The sequence below is a fragment of the Tursiops truncatus genome, chromosome 16 (assembly GCF_011762595.2).
Source record: "Tursiops truncatus isolate mTurTru1 chromosome 16, mTurTru1.mat.Y, whole genome shotgun sequence".
NCBI classification, from domain to species: Eukaryota; Metazoa; Chordata; class Mammalia; order Artiodactyla; family Delphinidae; genus Tursiops; species Tursiops truncatus.
In genome coordinates, this window is record NC_047049.1 from 54,391,322 (window position 1) to 54,404,073 (window position 12,752).

The window sequence follows — 12,752 nt, forward strand, 5'->3', positions numbered from 1 at the left end:
AGGGGTCAGACAGGAGCCAAGCTAATGCCCTGGCAGTTCTGACGCACGCAGGGGCTTATTCACAATCCCGGTTACCTGACAAGTCTGCACACTGTCGTAGGGTGGCTAGTTTGACTCAGTTTGCCCAGAACGTTCCCAACTTTAGTACTGAAAACCCTGAGTCCCAGGCAAACTGAGACAACTGGTCACCCTACTTTGTAGGTCCCGTAGGTGAAAGCCTTGAAACTCACATTTAATCCTTTTGGACCAGGTAATTCAATGGTTCAAGGTTGTGACATGCCATGCTTCACCATCATTTGTTATGCCTGCTAAGGTTGAAAAAAGGATCAAAGTTTGGAAAGTTTTTTTTTTTGCGGTACGCGGGCCTCTCACTGTTGTGGCCTCTCCCGTTGCGGAGCACAGGCTCTGGACTCGCAGATTCGGTGGCCATGGCTCACGGGCCCAGCCACTCCGGGGCATGTGGGATCCTCCCGGACCGGGGCACGAACCCATGTCCCCTGCATCGGCAGGCAGATTCTCAACCACTGCGCCTCCAGGGAAGCCCTGGAAAGATTTTTTTTTAATGAGTGGATTCAAGGTTGTTCATAGACGAACACCATTCTAACCTACATGCATCCTAACATGCTTTCTTGTATGGGATGAAAAGAAGCAAAACTCTGGGTAGTTAGCATGCCAGAGCACTGCTTTATCAGCAGCTGAAGTGAGCAACCAATCCTGATATGAGCCGGTTGGGAAATCACTACAGAGCGTTACTACCTTGAAAATAAGAAAGCAAGCACCACCCGTGAAGCGTTCTTGGCAAAAGAAATGAACCTGAATCTGGAGAAGCCTTTAGATCCAGCCTCTAGTGTAACAGATAACAAGGAGAGAGGAACCAGTTCTGCCACCACAAGAAAGAAGGCAACCAAATCCTGAATGTGGGACATTCTATTCTTCATCAAGCCAAAAGCAGGAGAGATAAGGGGGTGGGAGAAGGGGGCAGAGAAGCTGCTCTGTTTAGAGCCATGAAAACCAAATACAAAGAGAGGCTTGAGTCTGGACAGGAGTCAAACAAAGTGACTGAAAACAAGGACATATTTTCTGGACTTAGCAGAAATATTTGAGTACGGAGACTTAGCAGAAATATCTGAATACGGATGGGACATTAGAGTAGTAAACTCAATGCCTTCTGAGCTGTAAGTTTTCCAGGCTGGCTGGTGGGAACAGAAACTATAGTCATCCCTGTGTAAGCTCCATGCTCTATTCCCGACAACCCTCTGGCTGTTCCCCCTCACCTCCCCAGGTAATTGCCTCACATGCAGATGCTGATGAGAACTCTGCCAGTACTGGAGGGGGACCTGGTGCAGCTCTGTCAACTGCAGTCTCCCTGCACCCTCGGCTCCATCCCCGCCGATCAGGGAGTTCACCAGGCTCCTTGGGCCCCCCTCCCTGTGCTGCAGCCTGGGATTCACTCCAGGCAGGTAACCGGGGACAATCATAGGGCTCACCTCACTTGTCTCCCATCTCTCGTAGATCACAGCACTTTGCTTCCTGATGCCCACCATCTTGAAAACCATGGTTCTTATGTTCTATTTTTTCTTCAGACAGGAGGCTAGATCCAGTGCCTGTTATTCCACGTGGGCCAGAAATGAAGTCCTCCCAACAGCTTCGACAGGTGGACAGAGCAGGAAGGACCATGTCCATTTCACAGACAAGGACCCCGGGGCTCTGAGAAGCGGACCAGCCTGCCGGCTCTAACTTGCTATGGCCTCTAGCCCTGGGCTCTAATTTCAGGGCACTTTCTGCTGCAGCAGGCTCCTCGGGTAGGTTATCCTGGCAGGCCTTCAGCACCCACGTTTGGGCCTGGCCTGCTGTGGGGAGGCACTTTCTAGCTCTTTCCACTGGGGTCTGAAGAGCTGGCGCTAGCCTGTGCTAGTTGTGAGTTTCCGTAAGCATTTTTTCCCCTGTTATCAACACTATATAAAATAAACATTTGTCTGACTTGAGGTTTTTGGCTTTCATGAACTGTTTCCCATCTGTTTCTTTTTTTCCTTCCCTCTGCCCCACTCCCTAACTCTCATTCTCACCTCCTGGCCCCCCAGGGCCAGCAACGCCATTCCCACTCACCCCTAACACAACACACACTCTCACACACACACACACACACACACACACTCGCGCTCGCACTCTCTCTCACTGGTCTATGTTCCTTGTTTGGGGAAGCACTGGTAGTCTCTTTCCTTTCTTCACATTGCTTTGCTTTCCTTTGCCCTTTCTCCCATATCCCTGCTCTTTGCTGAGCATCTTTCTATATTCTGGTGTGAAGCATCACCGTTGTACTCCCAGCTCTGCTCCTTGCTGTGTGACCTTGAGCGAATCACAAAACCCTCTAAGCTTTTATTCTCTCTGAGCCGTAAATCCCCACCAGGTACTGAAGGTGTGCGTCCCAGAGCACCTTCTGCTGACTGCCAGAGGTGGCATGGCATGAGGCACGCTGGGGCTGGAGGTCCGAGGACCTGGGCTTGAGCCCCGGTTCTGCTGCTCCTGACCGTGTGGCCCTGCAGAGATGCCCAGGCTCCCCAAGTCTCCGGTTCTAACCTGTAAAGTGGAGACAAGGATCCTGCACAGCTGGCATTGTGGGTGGGCTGTGAGGGCTCTCTGCTTCCCTGGGGCGACTCTCACATTTGACACAAACGGTTCATGGGCTTCTGGCGGCACGTGGACACATGTGGCAATGAGATGACCCCAATCAAGCATGCTCAGAGAATGGAGGGGACTCTCTGGTGACACAGACCCTGGCCTAAAGCCTTGCCGTTACCCAGCACACATCACCTACTGGCCCAATTTCCCTGACACGAAGAACGTAGTTCATAGCTAAGAAAGAATACAGATATATAATTATTTTATCTTTTTGATCATTTTTACTTGAGAAAATTAGAAAGATACAGTAGAGTTCATTAAGGAAAATGTTTTAAATAGCTCATAGTCCCTTCACCCAGAGATAACCAATACACTGATTTATTTTTTCTTTCAATTTTTATATATATAAACACATAAGTACACATATCTTGAAATTATAGACAGGACGGAAAACATGTACATGCATGCCGTGGTAAGAATTTCATAAGCCACATAGGCATGTATGCAAAAAATATCATTTTCATGGTATTTTTCTACATGTGCAGTTCATTTCTTCCCTGAGTCCCATTTTCCCTGACAGCAGAAGCGCTAACCCAGTCAGTCCTGGGTGAATTCAGTCACTTCAGGTTTTCTCCTCAGTAAATGCAGATTTCAATGCAGTCAGCTCAGAACTTTTCTCCCTCCGTCTCACCATTCCTAAAAGGCTGGTCTAAGGTTCCCATGAGGCTAGGATGGGGGCTTTGGACAGGGGTCCAGAGGAGGCACCTGGTCAGCTGTCCTGCACTGGTGCTCGGCTGTGGACATCCATGAGGCCATCCACACGTCCCCTGTGACCCGGGCCACTTGGTCCCTCAGCTCAGTCACAAGTCCCCTTCATGGCTGCTGCCTCCTTCTCCTCGTGTCACCTCTCAACGAATATACACTACACACCTTGCTCGAAGGAACAGGAAAATTCAGCGGCCCTTGGGTGTCCCACTGGGCTGTGGGAGAGGCCATGGAGCCGAGGTGCACAGAAAGAAGACAATGCACTGCTTCCTGCTTTACAAGGCCAATTCGTCACGCACCCTTAAGGACATACCCATCCATCTATCCAGCTCTCTCCATCCCTGTTTACTAATTACAACAGCAAACACTTATCTAGTGCTCACTAGGGCAGGTGCTGTACTACGTACTTTATGTGTAATAACTCATTTCATCCCCACAACCACCCTGTCAAACAGATATTGTTATTATCCCTCTTCTTTACAGAAAAGGAAACTTAGCCCTCGAGAATTTAGGCATCTCACCCCAAATCACACAGCTGGAAAGAGGCAGAACTAGGATTCCCCCCAAAATAGCAGGACCCAGAGCTCACACTCGTGACCAACATGTCACTGTGTCCATGACCCTCCTGCAGAGACACACGTGCACACACACACACACACACACTTCAGGTTCTACTTTCTCATTTAAGGTGATAACAGTAGAGCAAGTGTCCTCAAATTAGGCCGATGCGAAGGGTCAGAGTCCCAGAGACTCCCTCATCCTCCCTTTGTTTGGTCGACCAGCATGGAGCACCCATCAGGGGCCGCAGTACAGAGTGGAACCAGGCGTGGTCCCTGCCTTCCCAGGCAACTCCAAGCCCCCAGTGAGGGAGCCAGACGTGGAGACAAATGAGATTTCCCCCGGTAAGACAGGGAGGGTGATCACCGTGCCTCTCTCAAAGGGCTGGCGTGCAGACGAGATTAGATAATTTGCGTAACTGTGCACTGCACTGCCTGCACGTGCCACTGGATAAATGTCAGCTATTAACAGTATTTTAAAATGTCACCACCCCATGATCCAGGGCAAAAGAGAAGGGCATGCTTCCCTAAATGGGCCCAGTTGAGGGATAACCTAGGGAGGGCCTCGTGGGAACCAGCACTCCCGCCCGGGAGCCGCCCAGGGCTCGCCCTGGCCTCCACGATGTGATGTGATGTGAGCGAGGCAGGTCAGACAGCGCTCCAGCCACGGATCTGCCGCTGTCTCTCAAGGGTTCCTCCTCAAGGCCTTGCACAGTACCAGGCAGGAAGGTGACCTTGGCTCCTGGGCACCCCCTCCAGTGTCTGCATAGCATGAACTGAGAGAACACACAGGAATGCTCCCTAAAAGTTCAAAGCTCTGTGCAGGTTCCCTGCCTGGGGGCAGTGAGCTGGGCATTGGTGGAGAGGAGTTCCGGCCTGTCCCACAGGACAAGGAGCAGCCAGTCCTGTGTGTGGATCTGGAAGCACCAACCATGCACCCCGTTTTACAGCTGGGGCGAGGTAGACAGAGGCCGGTTGCTGGGTCTCTTCCAGTCCCCATGAAGTCAGTCTTCCGGCTGCTGCTGAGAAGTGCTCAACACAGAACGCCTGGAGACCCTCCAGAGGCTGAGGCGGGGCCTGCTTGGCACCAGCTCCTGGGAAAGAAAGCTGCAGAGAGCAGCCGATTCCCAGAAACTGGAGACCGGGGTCCTCGGCGAGGGCCAGACTGCTTTCCCGAGCTGCAGGCCTGGGAGACAGGGCGCTGTGAGTGGCACATCCAGGCCTGAGAGTGGCTGCCCCAGAGCCCCCAAGAGCACAGCGCTCCTGCCACCTGGCACAAGCCTGGCTCCCTGCCTGTCCCCAAGCCCTAGCAACTTGCAGGCCACGCAGGGCTTTGGCCCTGGGGCATTGGCCGAGGCTGACCTCCACGCAGGGGCTCCACAGCAGGAAAGAAAATCTGCCCCTGCCCATCTGCAGAGCTGGTCCCACACTACGTCTTTGTCCTCAAGGAGAGCTGGTCACGGATTCCTGTCCCCAACTGACACCTAAGGAAGTAGAGGCTCAGAGGGTGGAGGTGAATTGCCCAAGTTCACAGTAACAGGACAGGCCTCGAAGCTCAGCCTCCTGCCTCACCCCTCACCGCCCTCTTCTCTCGCGGTCCATCCACACTAGTTCTCTGGACCAGGTGTTAAGGCCACATGGAAAGCTTTATGCTATTAGCCAGAAGTGGCACAGAATGGAATGAGCACCTGAAAGGGACTCAGAGAACCTGGCTTCTGATCCTGGTTCTACCACCCAGCTGCTCTGTGGCCCCGGGAAAGCTTATTTACCTCTCTGATCTATCTCATCATCTATTACAGGAGAACGATACCTGGGACCAGCCACACAGACGAGGTTGTGGTGGAGAGTGAAGGAGCCCAGGCATAGAACAGTCCTGGCCAAAATCACTCTTTCGTGCTCCGTGATCCTAAAGAGAGGCAGGACCGCCCAGCCAGAGCCAGCTGGGGCCTAAGCCATAAAAACACAGGCAAGCTCTCCACTTCCTTAGCAGGAGGTGATGAGCCCAGCCACTCACCTTTCTGGACATCAGTTTTGTAAATGGATACAATAACACTCAGAAGGTCACTGTTATGATTAAAGAGCACGTATAAAACAGCCTCAAGGAGAGGAGCTGTTAGCATAAATATTATTCCATTTGAGATAGCTCAGGAGCCCCATTTGACTTCTTGAGGCTGTGAATGTCCCAAACATCCTGTGACACTGAGTTTAATATTTAAAAGGTTGTCCTAGGCCAAGGCCACCCCATTCCCACCCTGTGAGGCAGGTACATGAACCCGATCATCTTCAGTTTCCAAAATTGAAGACTGAGGCCCAAACTCTGGGGGATGACTAAGCAAGCCCGCAGACTAGGATTCCCTTGTCTCAGGTGAGAGGAGTGCACCGACTTCACACAGACAGGGAGACCTGGGGTACACTGGCCCCACGCACACAGAGAAGGGGACCCAGGGTCACACTGGCCCCATGCACACAGGGGAGGGGACCCAGGGGTGCACTGTTCCTGTGCAGACAGGGAGGGGGACCCGGGGGCGCACTAGGCTTCAGGTAGACTGGTTGCAGGGGAGAGGAGCTTTTCAGAGCAGCTTCACAATGAGCTAAGTTGGAGACAGAGAACCACCAAATCCCCCACGTGGCACAGGCAGGCCCAGCCAAAGCCCCTCCCCCCACCCCCTGCAGCTCAAGCCCATCTGGCAATCCCCTAAATGGGGCAGGAATGTTTACAGGCCAAAGGCCCTGGCCCAGAAGCCTGAAACTCCCCTGCCTCCTCAAGGCATCCGGCGGCCAGGTGGGGTGGATCCAGGGACACGGGATGCGGTGAGAAGACCCAGCTGGGCCCAGGCCCTCCCTAGGTAGAAATCAGGCCCGCGATTGCCCCTAGTTGCTTCTTATGTTGTGACACTCCGAGAGGTCATGGGGGAGGGGAGCAGCAGAGAGCTGGGTAGGGATGCGGAGAACCTAGGGTGGCAGGCAGAGCTAAGCAGCTCATTGGCCTGCGGGTGTGTCGATCATCCCTGCTCTGCAAGGAGGTGAAGAGGAACCACGGGAAGGAGGGCAGGCACCTGGGAAGCTTTGCAGGCAAAAGGCTTCTGGGAGCTGTTGGGAGGAGCACAAGGGCAGCTGGACCCAGGTCCTAGGGCCGCCCGGGAAGAAACACAGGTGCAGAAGCCTTCACTCAAGTATGGGGGCAGCTTTGCCAGCCCTACTGTGCCGTGCTCCAGGACCAGCACCCTCACCCAGTGCTCGAACCAGCCACCTAGGGGTCCACCTTCGTCACGTTCCTCTCCCTCGCCTACCTGCCACAGCCAAGCCTTGCCGAGTCTTCCTACTACCTGCTCTTTGGATCCGTCTACTTTTCCTGGCCCCATTGCCACCTTCCCTGCCCAACCCCCATCATCTCCAACCTGGACACTGCCCTGACTTCTCAGAGTTTCCTCCACCCCCTACAATCCATCCATCCCTCCCCCCTTCCACCCTGCGGGGGCTCCCCACTGCATTTATTTAGCTCACCCCTGGCTCCTCCAAGACTTAGCACATCGCCCAGCCTAGTAGGTACTCAATAAACTTTTGTTGACTGAATGGAAGGAAGGAGGAAAGGGAGGGAGGGAAGGGCAGCAAGGCCTCTTGCCCAAGAGAAGTCAGACACCGAAGGGGCAGAGTAGAGGAAAGCTGGGAGGCTGGCATGAGCACCAGGTCAGCCAGAATATCTTAATCCCCTCATTTTAACCCAGGTGGCAAACCGTGCTGGGCCAGGCTGGGCTCGTTCCTTCTCAGAGCCTGTGAACCAAGCATTATAAGGGGCCCCTGCAGTTTCCTGGCCCCTTCTCCTTCTGTGACAGGCCACTCCACAGAGCCGCATGGGCAGTCAGGTCTTCTGCTCAGACACCTCCAGTGGCAGCGTGCTCACTACCCATCAGGACAGCCCATGCTGAGGGTTATTAAGATCACTGGGCAAAGGGCAGTGACACGCTCAAGCTGACCGGCACTCTCATGGTAGAGGCCGGCTCTCCAGCCCCCCGGCCTCCTCGCCCCACAGACCCGGGCCTCTGCTTTGCCACGGTCAGCGCCCCTCCCCCCACACCCTGGCTGCCCGCTCTGGCCTGGCGCCAGTTGGTTAACGCCACTACTTGAGTTTGGAGCCCAGAACTAAACACAGCTCTCCCAGGAGCCCCGGAGGGAAGCTGGCCAAACGTGGGGAAGCTGATGAGGAGGATGAACGCGCCCGCATCCGTGCCAGGGGCGGACGCCATCGGCTGGGGATTTAGATGTTCTCTAGAGCTGCCCCTGGGTGTGCGGAAGCTCGACCTCAGGCAGGGGGTGGGGCTTGTCCCATGCCAGGGCTAAGGATCTGTCTTCTCTGTTTTCCAACCCCACCATCGGCTCCATCTGCAAAGAATGGAGAGGGACCCAGGCTACAGCCCTCTTCTGGTACCACCTCTTCTCTTCGCACCTGCAGGCAGTCTCCCACCCCACACTTCCTCCCATCAAAACAGACTCCCAGGGGAGAAACTGGACCTCACTGCAACCACGGTGAGCGGTTAATAACATCTTAATGCATCTTCCTTCCAGAGGGATTAGCATTGGCAGGATCCAGGATTTAAGCCAAAGCAGCAAAGCAACAGTGAGGGGATTTCAGGCGCTGGCCAACAGATCGGGACTGAACAGAGGACCCGGGAGCCCTCCCAGCACGCGCGAGACCATTCCAACATTATCAGCAGGACAGACGCAGGCCTGGGCTTTGTCAGCTTCACTATTTGCTTGCTGTGTGGACCCACCACTGAACATTTCTGACCCAGTTTCCTCAGCTGTACAGTGGGGGTAACACTCCCACTTTTTTTTTTTTTTTGCGGTACGCGGGCCTCTCACTATTGTGGCCTCTCCCATTGCGGAGCACAGGCTCCAGACGCGCAGCCTCAGCGGCCATGGCTTACGGGCCCAGCCGTTGCGCGGCACGTGGGTCCTTCCCGGTCCGGGGCACGAACCCAAGTCCCCTGCATCGGCAGGCGGACTCCCAACCACTGCGCCACCAGGGAAGCCCAACACTCCCACTTTTATCAAATTGTTGTGAAGGGCAAGAAAATAATGAGGTCAGCCCCCTGGCACAGAGTGGGCGCTCCATCACCATTTTCCTTCCTCCTGCCACGTTTCAAGCATCTAGGCCATCTTCCTGGAGGAGTGGACAGAGAACGAGCTGGGGCAGGATGCGGACAAAAGCATTCTATCTGTGCACTTGAATCGTGGTCATTTCCTACAGCCTAACGTAATCCCAACCCTCCCTCTACCTTCTGCCCCAGGGCAGTCTGCAGAGGCTAAGGGGGCCTTAGAGATCAAAGGTGTCCCACCCTCTAGTCCCTTCTTCCACATCCTGAAAACTCAAAGGCCAGAGGCCCTCTGGAGTTGTCCCCAGAGACAGGGCTCAGCGGTCATGTCCTCATCCTCCTCCAGTCAGCACCGAGTCCAATGTTCCATTAATCTAACCGCCACCCCAAAGCTCGGTGACTGAAAACAAGCATGTATCATCACCGCTCATGTTCCTGTGGATTGACTGGGCTCAGCTGGGCAGTTCCCACCCCAGGTCCCAGATGGGACTGCAGTCAGATGTCCTCTGGGGCTGAAGTCATCTGAAGGTTTGACTGCTTGGATGTCCCAGATGGCTCCCTCACATGGCTGGGCTGTCATCTGGGAGCTCAGCTGAGGCCGTCCGCCAAATCACCCACACGTGGCCTCTCCACGTGGCTTGGCCATCTCATAGCATGGCAACTGGCTTCCCAGAGGGCGCATCACATCCGAGGAAGCCAGGCAGAAGCTGCAAGGCTTCTTGTTGCCTATTCTTGGAAGCGTTGGTACATCACTTTTGTCACATCCTATTGGTCAAGCAGGCCAAGCCCAGCCCAGATTCAAAGCAAGCAGGATAGGAGTCCACCTCCTGATGGGGGATGGGCAAGGTCACACAGCAGAAGAGCGTGTGGCATGGAGATAGTGTGATGGGCATCTCTGGAAAATACAGTTTTTGTGCCCCAGCAAAGGAACTTGTGCTAATGGGGGAGGAGAATCAGCACCGTCCCAGGGGTCAGAAAGATCTGGGCCTTACTTTCAGTCCACCCAGAGGCCAGCCAGCTGTCACTCACACTGCCAAGGTGGCAGGTCTGTCCCAGCTAGCTTCGAGTGTTTCCCCATCTGGGTTAGGGGTGGTTGTAAAGATAAAATGAGATCTCCTGCTTCTTCATTCTAGTCTAACAGGTGTTCATCAAGTGCCTTGTTTATGCATTCATTCAACAACCATTTGCTGAGGGTCGACTTGCACCAGCCCAGAGAGGAAGCCAGCATGGCCAGGGTTCAATGGAAGACACACATTTGCTCAGACAACTACAAAACACTGCTCAGCGCAGCAGAGCCAGGGTGGACAGAGTTGATGGGGTGCAGGCAAGAGAAAGGCTGGCTTTGGTTGGGGAAGGAGAAATCGGGGAGGGCTCCTACCTTCAAACGCAGACCTGAACCTCTTCTTGACAGACCCATGCAGGTCTCCCAGGAGGTAAGGAGGGAAGAGGAAAGGTCCCCATATGGAGCAGGGTATGAGAAAGTATAGCAGGTTGAGCAAATGGCAGGCCACCTGGATGGCTGTAATGCAGGGAGGGGAGAGGAGTGGGTGTGGGATGCAGTTGAAATGTGATGGGGGTGGGGATAGAAAAGCAGGGGTCTGATGGTCATGCAAAAGTTTAGACTTTAAACCAAGGGGAAATCCATGAATGACTTTATCATAATCAGACCTACCTTCTAGAAAGTTCAAAAGGATATGTTGCATAGAATGGATTAGAAGAGAGTGACACAAAAAGTAGCACGATGATGTTACTTACTATTCGATTATTTAATTACCAGGTTCCAGGCCCTGCTCCAAGCTCTTTATACTCACTAGTCTAACAAACTTCATGACAATTGCATAATCTAGGTAATATGATAATCCCCATCTTATAGATGAGAACACTGAGGCATAGAGAAGGAAAGTTTCCTGCCCAAAGTCACCAGGCAGGGAAGCGGCAGAGCTGAGAGCTAACCCAGGTGTCTGGTTCCGGGGTCTGCCTGTTTCATCACGGGCTTGCTCTGCTTTGCCATAATCCGGGTGAGAAACACAGCAGGGCCTCAGCAAAGGGGATGGAAGGGTCAGGGCAGGTGTTTCCTGCCCACCACTGAGTGCCCAGGGGCTGGCCCAAAGCCTGGCAGGGAATAGGTGCTCAATGACTGCATGTGGGCACAGAATGAGTGAAAGGAAGGAACCCCACAGCCCATTCTGAATCTCCACATCACAAGGATTACTAGCCTTCCATTCATGAGGCAACATGACCGTGACACCCACCACCAGCCCAGCCCACTGGGCACCGGAGATGCTGATTGAGAAATAAGGTGCTGAGCCGGCCTGCGGACTGACAGGCAACGCCCCTCGGAGACCCGGGCAGACAGATGCAGGCTCGTTTTGCACTGTCTGCCGCAGTATCCAGGGACCCCAGAACCAAGCGGCACCTCCTCCACAGGGAGCCCTGGCCCCCTCCTCCATCCCCACCACCCAGCTCTGTCCCCTCCCGTCCCCTGTGGAGAATGCTAACAAAAGCACTGAAATGAAGCCCATTTTAGGCTTAGAAAGAGTCCCCTGCTGGAAGGCTGTTTGCAGCCGTGCTGGGGAGGCTTCACTCTGCGGCACACACACAGGGTCTGCTGGGAATTTTCCGAGGGGCTGGTGCTGAGGGAAGCAAAACAGATGCTCAGTGGGGACAAACTGCACTTCACAAATACTTAGCACCGTCTGGGTACAGAGGCGGGCTCTCACTGGCACCGGGAATTGGAGGCACCTGACCTGTCATCTCATGAAATCCTCAGTGGCTGTCCCGCCCCATCAGGGCTCCAGCAACCTCTCAGCTCTCTGGCTCCGGCTCTTCTGTTCTCCTTCTTGCAAGAAGTGCCAGTGGGCCCCAGCCCATCAGGCCTCATCACCTGCTCTGTGCCCAGAGCCTTTGCACACTGCCTTGCCCCTTACATCTACCTTCCCAACAAGCCAGGGTGAGAGAGGTATAATTGGCTCCATGCAACAGGTCAGAGAAGCCAAGGAGGTGAAGCAACTTGGCTCAGTGAATACATGGCCAAATCAGGATTTCCAACCCGTCTTCTGACTCCAAGCGCAGTGCCCTGTCCCCCTCACCTCTTTCTTTCTCGTGGTGTGGGACCTTCACATGAACCATGTCTTATTATACACCTCTAGAGAGACACCACTTCTGGCTGAAGATCTCACAGAGGGCCAGGCCATGGGTATGGGGGAGTGGAGGAGGATGTACTGCAGAGAAAGTCTCAAAAGGGGAAGGTACAGACACAGTGCTTGGGGTTGGTGAGCAGAGAATGCCTGGCTGGGTCGGAGCATCCTTCCATTCTGAGGTCAGCAGAATGGAGAAGAGATGGAGGGAGGGAAGGGGAGGACTTTTTCATCCTTGACCAGTTACCTGGAAGAGTGATGAGAACCTCACAAAGCATGGCCCAGCAGAGGGTCTATTAAAAAGCCACTGGTTTATTCCTTTGGCCATGGGGGGTATTTACTGCATGGACCATTCATATATTTTTTTCTTTGAAGCAAGTTCTGTATCTACAACAAAGGAGGTCTAGGAGAGAAGACAGACCTGGATTTTATAGCTGAGCTCGTGAAGCAGAGTATAAATATTCAAAAATGCAAGAAGCAAGTTCCAGAATCTCCTCCAAAGATGCCTGTCACCGAATCTAAGCCTTTTATTTTTTTAACTACACTTGGATAAGATGCCACAGAGTAATATCCAACAGACC

The 12,752-nt window shown here is 53.7% G+C and overlaps 1 protein-coding gene across 1 annotated transcript in view; it reads right to left on the reverse strand.

Moving 5' to 3' along the window:
- Nucleotides 1-12,752, reverse strand: part of RPS24 (ribosomal protein S24) — a 700,934-nt gene that overhangs the window by 376,858 nt on the left and 311,324 nt on the right. The window lies entirely within an intron of this gene.